Source organism: Adiantum capillus-veneris, chromosome 6, assembly GCF_014529385.1.
Source record: "Adiantum capillus-veneris isolate H3 chromosome 6, ASM1452938v2, whole genome shotgun sequence".
NCBI classification, from domain to species: Eukaryota; Viridiplantae; Streptophyta; class Polypodiopsida; order Polypodiales; family Pteridaceae; genus Adiantum; species Adiantum capillus-veneris.
In genome coordinates this window covers 61,387,129-61,400,989 of record NC_140936.1, presented here as the reverse complement: position 1 = coordinate 61,400,989, position 13,861 = coordinate 61,387,129, and the positions used below count along the sequence as shown (strand labels likewise).

At 44.8% G+C, this 13,861-nt stretch overlaps 1 protein-coding gene across 1 annotated transcript in view; it reads left to right on the top strand.

The window, feature by feature from the left end:
- LOC147455594 (protein RRP6-like 2) overlaps positions 1 to 13,861 on the top strand; it is a 105,023-nt gene that overhangs the window by 50,343 nt on the left and 40,819 nt on the right. The window lies entirely within an intron of this gene.

Genomic DNA, 13,861 nt, shown 5'->3' with positions numbered 1-13,861 from the left:
GTGGATATGTGAACAGTGAGAGGTTTGAATAACACCTTCATAAACAAAAATATGGATGTTCTGGAATGTGGAATCACAATGATGTCGTCTCAATTGATAATTAGAGTTAGTGTCAAAATCATCATTTAACTTCTTTGAACATTCATGTGAGAAAAATATGGCTATTCAGGAATGTATGCAATGTGGATTCACAATCATGTCATCTCAATTGGTAATTAGAGTTAATGTTAGAATCATTATTTTTTGGATTAATAGCCTTAGTCCTACTTTAGGATTCCAAGAAACAAAGAGAGGGCATTTTGAAAGTTTATCTGCTTTTTATGTCTTTTCTATATTGTACACGGTGTCCTGGGTTTAATTCATAAAGTAGTTTTGTAGCAAGTCAAGCTATTGCAGTAGGTATGTATCACTTATTAAGTAGCGGTGGCAAATATAGGAGCTGTATCGAACTTTATACTCCTTGATGATGCAAATCGTGGGAGCAAGGGGGTGAACTTTTTAAGGTTTGATAAGTCTGTCAGGATATTGCATGATGCATGGGTAGCCCACGATATAGTAATAGAAGCAGCATAGCAGACATGGTGCAAACAGACATGGACTACGGTTTGACTTATTGACTGCCCTATTCATTTTGCCAATGCATCTGATTGGTGGGTTTTCTCACAAAGGTATTGGAGCCTGATGCTTTCAGATGCAGGACACACACAAATTCGTGCACAGGCTTAGGACGCATGTGGACTGATGTATGTGCCTGTGTAGCGTGCATATGGACTCTTATGAAGTTAAAAACCAGTGTATTCTCTTGCGAGCAGACACGCATGCATGTTTGGTGGCATTGGTGCATGCTTGCGTGTGTTTGCAGACATTCATGTCCGAAGGGAATGCAAAAACTTGTAAAGCTTTATCGAGCTAGTTTTCATGAGGAGCCCTAGCTAAAATGAGAGAGTAGGAATTTTCAGGATAGCTAAGGTTGCTACAAGTAGGTATAGTGTGCTGCTGGATTCATCTAGGCCTATTTTTTGGTCATATAGCTGACATACAGACTTTATATTGTGAAGTTTTCATCTGAGTTACGACCAGTTGATATTGGGCTAATTTCTTTCTAGCTTCCGTGGTGCGCATGTCCTATCAACTACTTTAATTTTGTGCTAATTTTCTCTATGTAATGCTTCTTTTAGCGCTAGGCTTCATTATGACTGAGTTTGCCTCTCTAGAGTTACGACAGAAACTCAGTTCATATATCTTTGTATTGATGTATGCTCGTGTGTGCGTGTGCGTGCGCGTGCGCGTGCGCGTGTGTTCCAGAAAGGTGATTGACGCGGATGGAATGCACTACAGGCACACGTGGAACACCATTAAGGATCTGGTTGATTCCATGTCTCCCATTCCGCCACTGGTTGTGGAGGATTGAATCTGTGATTGGCATTAAGTTGGTTCTTTGATCCTCTCTATATCTGCAAAGAAGGTGTATTGTCATTTGCAGTCTTCCTCATGGATACAGGAACACTGTAATAAGGTGTGGAATATGAATAAGGGTGCTACATGGCGGCGAAGTAAAGTTACGAAACTGTGGTATGCTAAGCTACCTATAGAGGAGCAATTATTTATGTGGAGATGCATCATTGGGGTTCTCCCAACTAGCAAATTTTTGCGCTCTAGAAGATTGGCCTCCTCGGGATGTGTTCGTTGTTGTGCAGGCATTGAGGATATTCCACATTTATTGTGGTATTGTTCTCGTACGCAACGGTTTGTGGATTGCATCTCTACAACTCTTCACATGCGTACATTTTGGTAGATTTTTCTGGCTCTTTGGAGTGCTTCTGCCATTACTTCAGCCATATGCATACTTTTTCGGTTGGGTTAGATTCTGGGTGCTATGGACAGTATGGAGAGCACGTAATTCCCTCATGTTTTAGCTGATTCAAGTGGAGTATGTATCCTTCTTCAAAGCATCTCTTGGACAGTCTCTCAAGTTGCCTATGACTTGGATGAGCTCCCCTTCAATCAGTACGAGCTCTACTTTGATTGTTTCTGATTTACCACTTGTAATATTTTCTATGGGTTTTCCTCGTTTTGAGGTTTCCCATTAGTAATTCAATCTGACAAACAAAAAAAAGTGTGTGTGTGTGTGTGTGTGTGAGAGAGAGAGAGAGAAATGAAATGTTATATTAACGTCTTCAAAAGGCCAAAGTGACCTATGAGACCAGAAAGTTACAATGTGGTGGATCTGATACAAAGTCAGAGTCAAAGTAACAAGATGACAACAATGACAAAAATGACAAAAATGAAATGACAAATGTCACAATAAAATCCTATGGAATCCTAAACTACTAGGTGTGAACTAAGCAGCTAGCTGGGATAGCTAGATCACAAGAGATCCAGCATTGGTCGTTGGCGGATCTCATCAATCTCCTCCATGGTCAGTAGTCTGACCGGGCGTTGTGCATGTCGAGCCAAAGTGATCCGAATCCTCTGATGCAGCCTCCGCCGATGCTGTGTAGTCCTCCATAGTCGTGGGCGTCTGGATCTTCCCAGCTCAATCGCTCAGTCGATCAGTGTGCCTCTGGCGTGAGACGACGAGCTCTGCTGTGGTAGTAACTCCTCCTCCTCCGGAGAGAGAGAGAGAGAGAGAGAGAGAGAGAGAGAGAGAGAGAGAGAGAGAGAGAGAGAGAGTCTATTAACGTCCTGTAGAGGCCAAAGCTGACCTATATAACAAAACCGATACATCTTTGGTTACATTCCACTTCGGGTATCATAAAAGGAAAATAAGTGCATGTGCAAAACATAACCTCATTGCTCTCATGACTCATGAGAGCTAGGTTTACAATGGTAAGAAATCACCGTGTGCATAATGTGTCTACATACATAGAAGACCTAAGTCCATGTCTTTTTGGGAATGGATGGATTCTTGAAGTCTCTGATAATAGCTTTTCCTCCTAAATACACTGCCCATTTTCCTTGCTTCCTTGCTTCTCTGACTTTAGCCAACTCTTTGGCTCTATTTTTAAGTTGAAGGGGTGTCAATTCATCTGAGATCCATATCGATGTACCTTGCAATGATTTAGTCTGCTTCATTACCTTGATCTTCTCATGTGGTTGTAGCAGCAAACCTTTGCCTGCTTCCCTTTAACTTGAAAGTGAGTTGGGTCACCAAGATCCACGAAGGGCACAGCTTTATTTAATCTTTCCTTAAGTATGTCTACATCTAGGATGTAGCCTTCTAAATGTTCATCTGGTAAAGTGCCCACCGACCAATCATTTGGTAGACCACCAATTCTGACATATCCCTCCAAGCTTTTTTCCCTCTCATTTTCCTTCAAAACTGATAGCACTTCTTTAACAAAAGTCTCAGATTGTACCTTTGAAGTATTATGGTCTTGTTGTGTTGCTTCCGATATCTCTTCTTGGGTTTTCTCTTGAGTTTGTTGTTTGGTCACAACATCCTGTAACTGCTCTTCTAGATTGGATATCCGGGCTTCTTTGGTGATCAACTCCGACTTCAAGCTGGATACCTCCTACTGTAGCCTCTTCAACTCGCTCATGATGAAGGTTTCCCATGGCGACGGTGGTTTGAGAGGTGGTGGGAAGTTGATCTAGAGCTGAAACGAGATAGAGGGAGGGCGGGGGCGGGGGCGGGGGGGGGGGGGGGGGGGGGGGTAGTGGGTTCAAATGAAATCTCTCATCGGTCGTTGTTGAATCTCATCAACATCCTCCATGGTCAGTACTCTGGTTGGGCGTCTTGCATGTCGAGCTAGAGTGATATGGATCTTCTGCCGTAGCCTTCGTCGATGGTGGGAGACCCCTCAAGGTCGTGGGCGTCTGGATTTGCCTAGCTCAATGGCTCGATCAATCAACGTACCTCTAGTATGGTTGGGCTCTAAGATCTGCTGCGATAACTGCTCCTCTGGCTCTCCCCTGGCTGGAGTAAAGAAATCTGTGATATGTCTCTAAGACTGTAGTCTGTCTCTCCCCTGATGTCCTTAGCAAGCTCTCCCTAAGTCTGCACAACTCTAGTAGGAACAATCCGAGACATCTCTGATCCTCGTATCTCATGACTCTAGCGAATGGTCCAAAACCCTCTCTAAACAGATAGTGGAAGTGGCCTCATATCTCATAGTGCGCCGGGCAATGACATATGTAGTGCAACTCTGTCTTTGGCTCTAAGCGACATAGGCGCGCGCGCGCGCGCGAGAGAGAGAGAGAGAGAGAGAGAGAGAGAGAGAGAGAGAGAGAGAGAGAGAGAGAGAGAGAGAGAGAGAGAGAGAGAGAGAGAGAGAGAGAGAGAGAGAGAGAGAGAGAGAGAGAGAGAGAGAAGAGATGAAATGAAACCTATGAGACCAAACCGATACAAACTAGTGAATCTGATACCATGTCTGGGTACAAAAAAGAGATGCTAAAAATGAAACTAGGAGCTGTTGGAATTAGGGTTGCAGGAAAACACACACAGCTTGGAGAAGACGAAGGAAGCTCAAGGCACACAACAGAGAGTGTATTACTTAGTGTGCAATGGAAAGATAGATAGCCCTAAATTGATGGGCGTATATACAATGCACGGGGAAAAAACCTCCTAGTGAGGGAAAAAATGCCCCAGTGGTCCTAAGTGTGTTCACACACATCACTACCACATGTATATGGTAACAAACTTCCCTGGAGTGATGCGGTGAACGAGAGCTGGTACATGAGTAAAGGGAAGTGCCATGCCCTGAGGACATGATCAGTCCACAAAGGGGAGTAAGACCAAAGCTTTATGGAAAGCTTCGAGCTTCTCATGAGAATGCCTTTGTGAAAAGATCTGCAAGGTTGTCCTGTGTTGGCACATAAGCCAAGCTGATCTCTCTTGTTGAGAGCCTCTCCCTGACATATTGGTAATGCACCTCAATGTGCTTTGTGCGAGCATGAAAAACTGGGTTCCTCGCAACTGCCAATGCGCTCAGACTTTCAGTGTAGATAGTGTTGGCAGTGTCCTGTCCAACACCCAAATCAACCATAAGGCGTCTGAGCCATATACACTCATTCGTAGCTGTAAAGACTGCCCTGTACTCAGCCTCACAACTAGAAGTGGCCACAATAGGTTGCTTCTTGCTCAACCATGATATACATGAACTGCTAAGCATGAAACAAAAACGACTTGTGGACACTCCCGTGTCAAAACAACCAGTCCAATCTGAGTCCGAAAAAGCATGTAAGTCTGGCAGCAATGATCACCCCTTGGGATAAAACAAGCCAAGATGTAAAGTGCCACTCAAGTAGCGGAAAATCCTCTTGACAGCTTGCCAATGCTTAGACCCTGGAGGGCTATGCATAAATCTGTTGACCTGTGAGACTGCAAACTAAATATCCGGCCTCGTGTTGCATACATAAATGAGGCATCCAACAACAGTTTGGTAAAGAATGACATCTGCACGGTCACCGGCATCATGAAGACTCAATTTCAAACTTGTTTCCATGGGAGTGGCAATAGGTTTGCAATCCTCAAGTCCAAACTTACATAGCAATGTTTTTATGTAACTTTTCTAACACAAGGCAATACCACCATCACACTGCTTAAATTGTATACCCAAGTAATGATGCAACAGTCTTAAATCTTTCATCTTGAAAGTAGCATTCAAATCAGCCTTAAATTCAACAATATGTCTCTCATTTGGTCCAGTGATTAGCAAAATCATCTACATAAAGAACCACAATGAGAAGTACATCACCCTCACGCTTTACATACAATGTGCTTTCTGTTGGCCTGTTCAGAAAATTGGATGGCATCAACTTCTATAAGTGCATCATATTCTGATTGCATGGTAGCCATCCAGTTTTTTGAATTTTGTGCTTCATCAAAAGACAGAGGTTCCTCAACATCATGTAAGCTAGACATAGCCAAAGCATAACAATTTGATGCATAAGATGCATGGCGAGAACCTGAACGAGTATGACTAGACAAAGGTGCATCCAATTTATTGTCACGCAAAGTATGCACCAGCCATTTAGGCATACCTCTAGCCTGCTCATTTTCAGCCCTTTCCTGATCAAGTACATCATGTACATCTGCATCAGTAACAGGCTGATTTATAACATTTTCAGAAACCCCCATAGGCTGTACATTTGGCTCATTGGAATTTACATTCGAACTTCCACCATTGAAAAGAGGTAACAAAGTGTCATAAATGTCCTGTGAGCTTACATTACTGTCTCTAGTACATGACAGCAAGGGTTGAACAAAATCTTTCACAAACACAAACATCCCGTGAAACAAGAATACGCTTTGTTTGTGGATGATACAACCTGTAACCTTTGCCTTATAACCAACAAAAATACATTTGACAGCCTTATCATCCAATGTTTTGCGCTTTGTTTGTGGCACCAAAGCATATGGAAAACAACCAAAACACGCATGTGCTCAATAGAAGGCTTTCTATCATGCCATGCTTCATATGGAGTCATATACTGCAAAGCTTTCGTAGGACACCTGTTAAGTACATAAGTGGCGCACATGATGGCCTCAAGCCAAAAAGAATGTGGCAAAGCTTGACTTTTGACCATACATCGTGCCATTTTCGTAAGTGACTTATTTTTCCTCTCAGCAATACCATTTTGCTGAGGCGTATTAAGGCACTGTACATTGGTGTTTTATCCCACGACTAGCTAGAAATGCATTAAATTCATGAGACATATACTCCCCCCCTCGATCGGAACGGAGGGTGCCCATAGTACATTTCGAGACATTTTCAGCCATAGCCAGAAATTGTTTGAAGCACAAAAATACTTCGGACTTTGCTTTAAGCGGAAATACCCATGCATGCCTGGAGTAATTATCAATGAAAGTCACGAAGTAAAGGTAATTGCCCAAGGACGGAGTTTGCATGGGCCCACAAACATCACTATGCACAAGCTGCAACTTGCATGTGGCCCTAACTGAACCATCCTTTGGAAACTTTCGCTACATCTTACCCAAAATATAGTCTTCACAAACATGTTTGACAAGTGCTTCAAGAGGCGGCAAAGAAGCAACCATATCAGATTTCTGCAAACACAGCAAATTGATAAAATTCAGATGACCAAAACGTGCATGCCAAAGTTTTGCATCTGAAATAGCCTTTGAATCCACAACTCCATTTGCAAAATTCTGCCCACACTTGTCATACAAAGTGAGCTTATACAGCCCAAGGCATAAAATGCCAGATGCAATAATTTTATCACCGAAACTGAGATCATGTACTGTACATCTGTCATCCACAAATTTTACTACAAGACCAAGTCTAGCAAGTGTAGATACAGACAAAAGGTTCTTCTTGATCCCATGTACATAAAGTGCATTAACAAGTGTGAAAGAACTGCCATTTGCAGCAGTAAGCACAATCGTTCCAACTCCCTAAATCGGATAAGAGGCATTGCTGGCACAAGTAACTGAATTTCCGTGAGGGACAAACTCAAGAGAGGTGAACAAATCACGTTGTGAGGTAATGTGCTTTGTAGCACCACTGTTGAAATACCACACATGTGAATCTGTAGCAACCATGCATCATGGACAACAGGATTATAGGTACACTCTGCACTTAAAGCCCATTCTGCATCAACATCAGCATCACAGTCTCCTTTCACAGAAGACTCAATAAAAGCTGCATTTGTAATGGATCGAGCATTTGCAGTAAAACCACCCTCTTTCTTCTTAGCCTCTTTGGCCTTCAACTTAGGACATTGCTTGATCAAGTGATCATTAGCTTTATCACCAGAATTTCCAGACGAATTGCTGCCAGCAGAAGCATTAGGGACATGTGATTTTCCACTCGTAGAAGAATCATAAGAAGTGTTCATTGTTGTTACCACCCTTTCTTTGAGCAATAATAGAAGCCTGTTCAACTGCACGCTGTCTAGTCCTGTTTTTTCTGGAAAGTGACTCTTGCAATAGCAATGTACACAATGCATCAAACTTGACAACTTCAAGATTTCCTTGGGTCGTAAGTCTCCAAGTACTAGCAAAAGTCTGGTAAGAGTGTGGCAAGGCATCAAGAACAGTCTGCACAAGGGAATTGTTTGAAATGACTTCACCTGCAGAAATTACTTGCTCATTGATATCCTTGACACCAGCAAGGAAAGTGTCCATGTCATCTTCCTCATGCATAATCTTCGATTTCAACTCTTTACGCAACAATGCAATTTTAGCCTCATTGTGACTTGCATAAAGACCAGCCAGCCAGAATAGCCCAAGCTTGTTTTGCAGATTTCGCTGAACGAATGTGAGGAGTAATAGTGCGCTTGACAGACAACGCAATCAATGCATGAGCTGTGCATCTTTTACATCCCAACGAGCTTGTTCTGCCGTAGGCAAAACAACTCTAACAGTAGCAATTCTTGCAGCAAGACTTACAACATCCTCAACATCGCCTACATCCTCAGAACCAGGACGTACATCAATACCCTGCACAATATTCCAGAGACCCTTTGACACAAGAGCATGTTGTATCATGTAAGCCCACATAGGATAATTGTCCCCATCCAATCTGTCCTCAGCAGCAAACATCTTGAATACGTCTGTGTTGTTGTCGGCCATGACGAATGCCTGCACCAAATGTGAAAACTGCCCGAAAAGAGGAGAAACGAAGCGGGAACAACACGTACTATATAGCACAAACCGTAGAAGATTGTAAGGGACCTGTTATGTAGAAAATGGCACTGACAGAAATTCTGCACAAAAAGACGAAATAGCATGTGCAGTACTGCTTGTAGTGGAAACGGAGGCCGAAATGAGCCCGAATCGACCTGCGAACGCTCGCCAAATCTCACAGAAATCGGAGAAAGTGAGCAGGCGTGTGCTAGAGTTGCTGGCGACTAAGCCCGGGAGGACGTGACCTGCTCTGATACCAATTGTTGGAATTAGGTTGCAGGAAAACACACACAGCTTGGAGAAGACGAAGGAAGCTTAAGGCACACAAGAGAGTGTATTGCTTAGTTGTGCAATGGAAAGATAGATAGCCCTAGAATGATGGGCGTATATACTATGCACGGGGAAAAAACCTCCTAGTGAGGGAAAAAATGCCCCGGCGGTCCTAAGTGTGTTCACACACATCACTACCACATGTATATGGTAACAGGAGCGCTACTCGTTGGTACTGTGTGGGATATGTGTGATCACTGATACGATGGGTGCCTAGTACAAGAGGGTGATATAATGGGTCTTAAGTCTATCCTCATCTATACTCTGGATGTTGAGATAGTATGGCTCCAATCCTCAGCTGCAGTCTCTGTCGATGTTGTGAAGCTCCTCTCCTTAGTCGCGGGCGTCTTGATCTCCCTAGCTCCAATGCTCGGTCAATGAGAGTACTGCGAGTGTGAGTATGAGCTGAGCTGAGCTTTGCAACGGTGGCTGCTCCTCTGTCAGTCTAGTGTGTGGTGTGAAAAAATTGGTAATCTGTCTTTGGATTTTCTCTCTTCAGATCTCCTCAGTAAGTTGTCTCTGTGTCTGTGTAACTCAAGTAGATGCAATCCGAGGCATCTCTGGTCCTAATAGCTCATGACTCTAGAGAGGAGTCCGCTGAATAGATAGTGGAAGCGACTCCGTATCTCGTAGTACACTGTGCACTGACATATATTATGCATCTCCATCTTTGGCTCTGTATGGCATAGGTAGCATATCCTACTGGCTGCTAGTATTCCTCTGAATCTACCAGTCTCAATCTCAAGCTGGTGGAAAGATGTCCATATCTGACCAATGGGACACCGTAACCCATGAGATAGATGTGTATCCATAATAGCTGGGTCGAATCACAAACCCATCCCCTGTGAGTTGGAGAAGATGCTCTTTATAGAAAGACATCTTCGTACCCAACTCCTTTGTCTTATCCATGTCCTCTTGGTGTCCAACTGGGTCAGGTCGTGACGAATGAGTCTAGTAATCTCCACACGTGTAAAGCAGCGATGGTGCATCAAGGGAGTATTGGAATGGGGGTAAGCTGTCCAAACTGAAGCCATGTATCTGGAACCATGATGGCATCTGGGCATACCAGCATGATGTGTCCCCCTGTGCAGCTAATTGTCTAAGGGACTCAAGGGCCAATCGGGCATATCTATCTCTGGTAGTATCCCATAAGCCGTGCATAAAGGAGATTGATCTGGTAAGTGCCTCTATCTCCATTTGGGGGGGGGGGGGGGGGGGGGGGACTACTAACTCCGCTCTAATGGTCTCATGTGGTACGGAGGCCTTAGCTCTAATCAACTGAGAGATCATAGATACCAAGGGCCTCTCCATACCTCTCCACCCATCCTGACCTACAGAGGATCCCAAGACCTGAAGGCTGAACCCCATAGAGCATAGCTGAAGCTACTAAGGTATCAAAGAGCTAAAGCTTTGTTCCCGGTTCTTGGAATTAAACCTGTGAACACATCCTGTCCAATCCTCCCAAGGCCGCATACGGTCGGGTCAGCCTAGTCTCTATTGCTCTCTTCAAAGAAAACCTTGGCCTAGTGAAGACTACCCCAAGATAAGTGCATGCATCTGTGTACTCGACATTCTCTTGACCATAGGTGAATGTAGGTGCTGATCTCTTGAAGGATAGATGCATACAACTATGCCAATCATAATAGTACGGTAGTTTCTAGGCTCCGTAGGATTACCTGCCTTAAAGATAGGCACAATAGTAGACAGTCTCCAAGTTTCAGGTAGACTCACACATGACACGATTGAACAGGAGTGGAAGAACCTCACCCTACATATCTCTAGCATGTATAAAGTGCTCTGCTAGAGGCCATTTGGATCATATGCCCTCCTGGTCTTCATCCTGTCAATGGCTGTCTTTACCACCTCAGTGGTAAAGAGGCTCAGGAGGGTCTCAAAGGGTGTCTGTCCAAGGACCGTATACCATAGTTACCCAGAACGGGAAAGGGGAACGGGAATGGAAGGGTGCGGAACGGGACGGGAACGAGAACGGGAGGGGGGCCGGAACAGTAGACCAAAGAAACTATATATATTATATGTATTATAGGCTCATATGTTAGTCAAAAACTATAAGCTAAGCTTTTGAATTCGACCATCCTAATTACAGCCATATTTAGACATGTTTCACGATGACGGAGCTTAAGACAAGGAGAGAGAGAGAGAGAGGGGAATGGAGCTTCAGAAAGAGAGGTAGAAGCCACATTTGTTCTTTGTTGTGCTTTCCGCCAAAAAAGAACAAGTAGAAGCTAGAGCTCCATGTCCAAGCTTAAATCTTTAGCAAGGAGAGTAGCTCAGTAGAGATGTTGAGAGCTTGAGGAGGAGGTGAGACGAGACTCCAAACAGCCCCAAATCAGCCCTCCAAATAGCCCCCAAATAGTCCCAAATCAGCCCTCCAGTTCGCCCCAAACCTGTCCCCAAATAGCCCCCAAACATGCTGCCAAATGGCAAGTAAAAAAGATTTGACTTTTTGGTTTGACCGTTCCGGATTCCCGTTCCGCCGTTCCCGGTGCCGTTCCGCCCCGTTCCGGTTACACCCCGTTGTGGAACGGCATTCCATTCTCGACTCCGTTTCGGGAACCGGACCCGTCCGGAACGCCGTTTCGGAACCTTTAGGGTCCATTCCCTGTTACTATGCCGTATACAAGGATTTTGCATATTGGCCCCATACATCGGGGGAAGTAATCACTAGGGGAGGGGAGTGCTCATGAAAGAGACACCATGCCTCTCCGGAGTCTCTGCTCAAGAACAACTGGTATAAGTCCTGCTCCATTTGAGCTAGGAACGCTCGCTTCTTCCGTTGCACAAGATGCCCGAAGGCTACGCGAGACTGTCTGTGATCGTGTAAATATATACCGGGTATGTGTCCTCCTTCCTGACAGATGGGTTGTACTGCACTAAAAGGACTGAAAGTGTCAAAAGAGTATGATCCACTGCTACACCCACTGGTCTGGGTCCTACTGTGAAATCTTGAATGCAGGGGATGAAGCTCAACTGTGCCCTGACATAGTCCACTGTGCTGGCCCCATGCCTATGTGGGAAGCAAGTGAAACTAGCTGCTGCGGGAAATTGTTGTAGGCCATTAAGTAAGGCCAATCCACGAGAGGCCCCCATTTCCATCAAATATCTCCTATACTCAGTGTGTACTCATCATCCTGTGAATGTCTGTCTAGCCCTGTGTGTGTGTGTGTGTGAGAGAGAGAGAGAGAGAGAGAGAGAGAGAGAGAGAGAGAGAGAGCCACAAGCGACGAGCCCACCCAACAGAAACCTTAACCTTGAAAATTGCGCAACCTTCGCGCTATCCCCACCTTCACCTTCACTGCCCTATCTCGTCACCATGCCTTCTATACTAGCGGCCTTAGCCAGCAGAGAGGTGAGGAGGGGAAAGGTAAAGGTAAAGATAAGAGGATAGGCTAGAGCAGACTAAGCTGTCCCAGGATACGACAGTCCAGCAGGCTTTAGGATCTTCTGGAGATTCAATCGTAGGTGCCCCTTAGAGTAGGCACTGTTCAGGGGGTGCAGGAGAATGAGTCCTCACAGCTTGCTGAGGATTTCGACTATTCAGCAGGCTTTAGATCTTCTGGATATTCATTCGTAGGTGCCCCTCACAGTAAGCACTGTTCGGGGGGGTGCAGGAGAGTGAGTCTTCATAGCTTTCTGAGAATTTCGACTATTCAGGAAGCTTCGCATCTCCGACGGATGTCCTGCTTTTTGAGATCTTTCCATCTGAGTTCTTTGCAGTTGGTCCTTGGAGATCTCCGAACGTTTGTTTGAGGTGTGGGCCACTATGTGTTGACATTCTTTTCTTGCAGTTGTCAGGAACATGCCACATTCTGTCACAAACTGCTAACGTGTCAAGCCACTGAAGAACGGAGCCACTGTGCAGATCCCGGCTGAGGGGCCTAAACCCTAAGAATAAGCAGACGAAGAAGTTCCTACCAACTTATGGGACCCCGTCCGATGGGGCTCAAGTGACACAAGAGAATAAAATAAAGTAGGACCCACACACGCACGCGCGTGTGGAGCTTATGACGTGGTAGAATTGTACGGATTTCCGGATTTTGCGTTGCTAACGTGGCAGACTGTACGGATTTCCGCAGATTGTGTTGACGTGGCAGAATTGCACGGATTTTTGGATTTTGCGCTGCTAACGTGGCAGACTGTACGGATTTCCGCAGATTGCGTTGGCTGTGCTGACGTGGCATAACTGTACGGATTTTCGTAAATTACGCTGACTGTTTTTTGTACCAAATGCTTTTGAGTTTAAGGCTTTTCATGTAAATAGCTTTTGGACCTTGGGTCTTTAAATATGAGGCTAGGGCTCATTCTCTGACACTCTTCTGGACGAAGGTGCAGAGGATGGAGTACCGGCTTGTACTCAATTGTTGAAATATAAAGAAATACCGAAAGGGGTGCCAAGGTTTGGGGCCAATACTCTTTGGGGTGGAATTCCGCCACTCCGTGTCGCGTGTGCTCTCTCTCTTTCAGTTCAGTTGTTATTGAAGTGCTAAAAGTCTGTTCAGTCTGTTCTTTTCTATTGGCACGTGGTGCTCGTCTTGTGACACATTCTCATTGGTCCAAAGGGAGCTCCCTTGATCAAATTCAGAGTGCAGGTTTTACATGATGACTCCTTTTGGACGAGGGAGCTATCTATAACACCATACAAGAACAGACAATGGTTGAGGCCAACTACTCTATGGAGATTAGAGTCTAGACAGTTTGCAGATTTGTTTGAGAGTCAGTTTAGAGAGGCCGTAGGGAAGTTGGTTTGGTTAGAGAGATGTGCGTCTTGCTACCTTCCCTTGGCTTTTGAGGTGGACAATGAGTGGGTCCCCCCCACCTCTCTTACAGTTTGGTTGTGCCATAGATCCGCTTCCTTTTTTGGGGTTCATCATCAAGAAATATTAAGAGTGGATACGGATGATTTTGGAGGCACGACCTAGG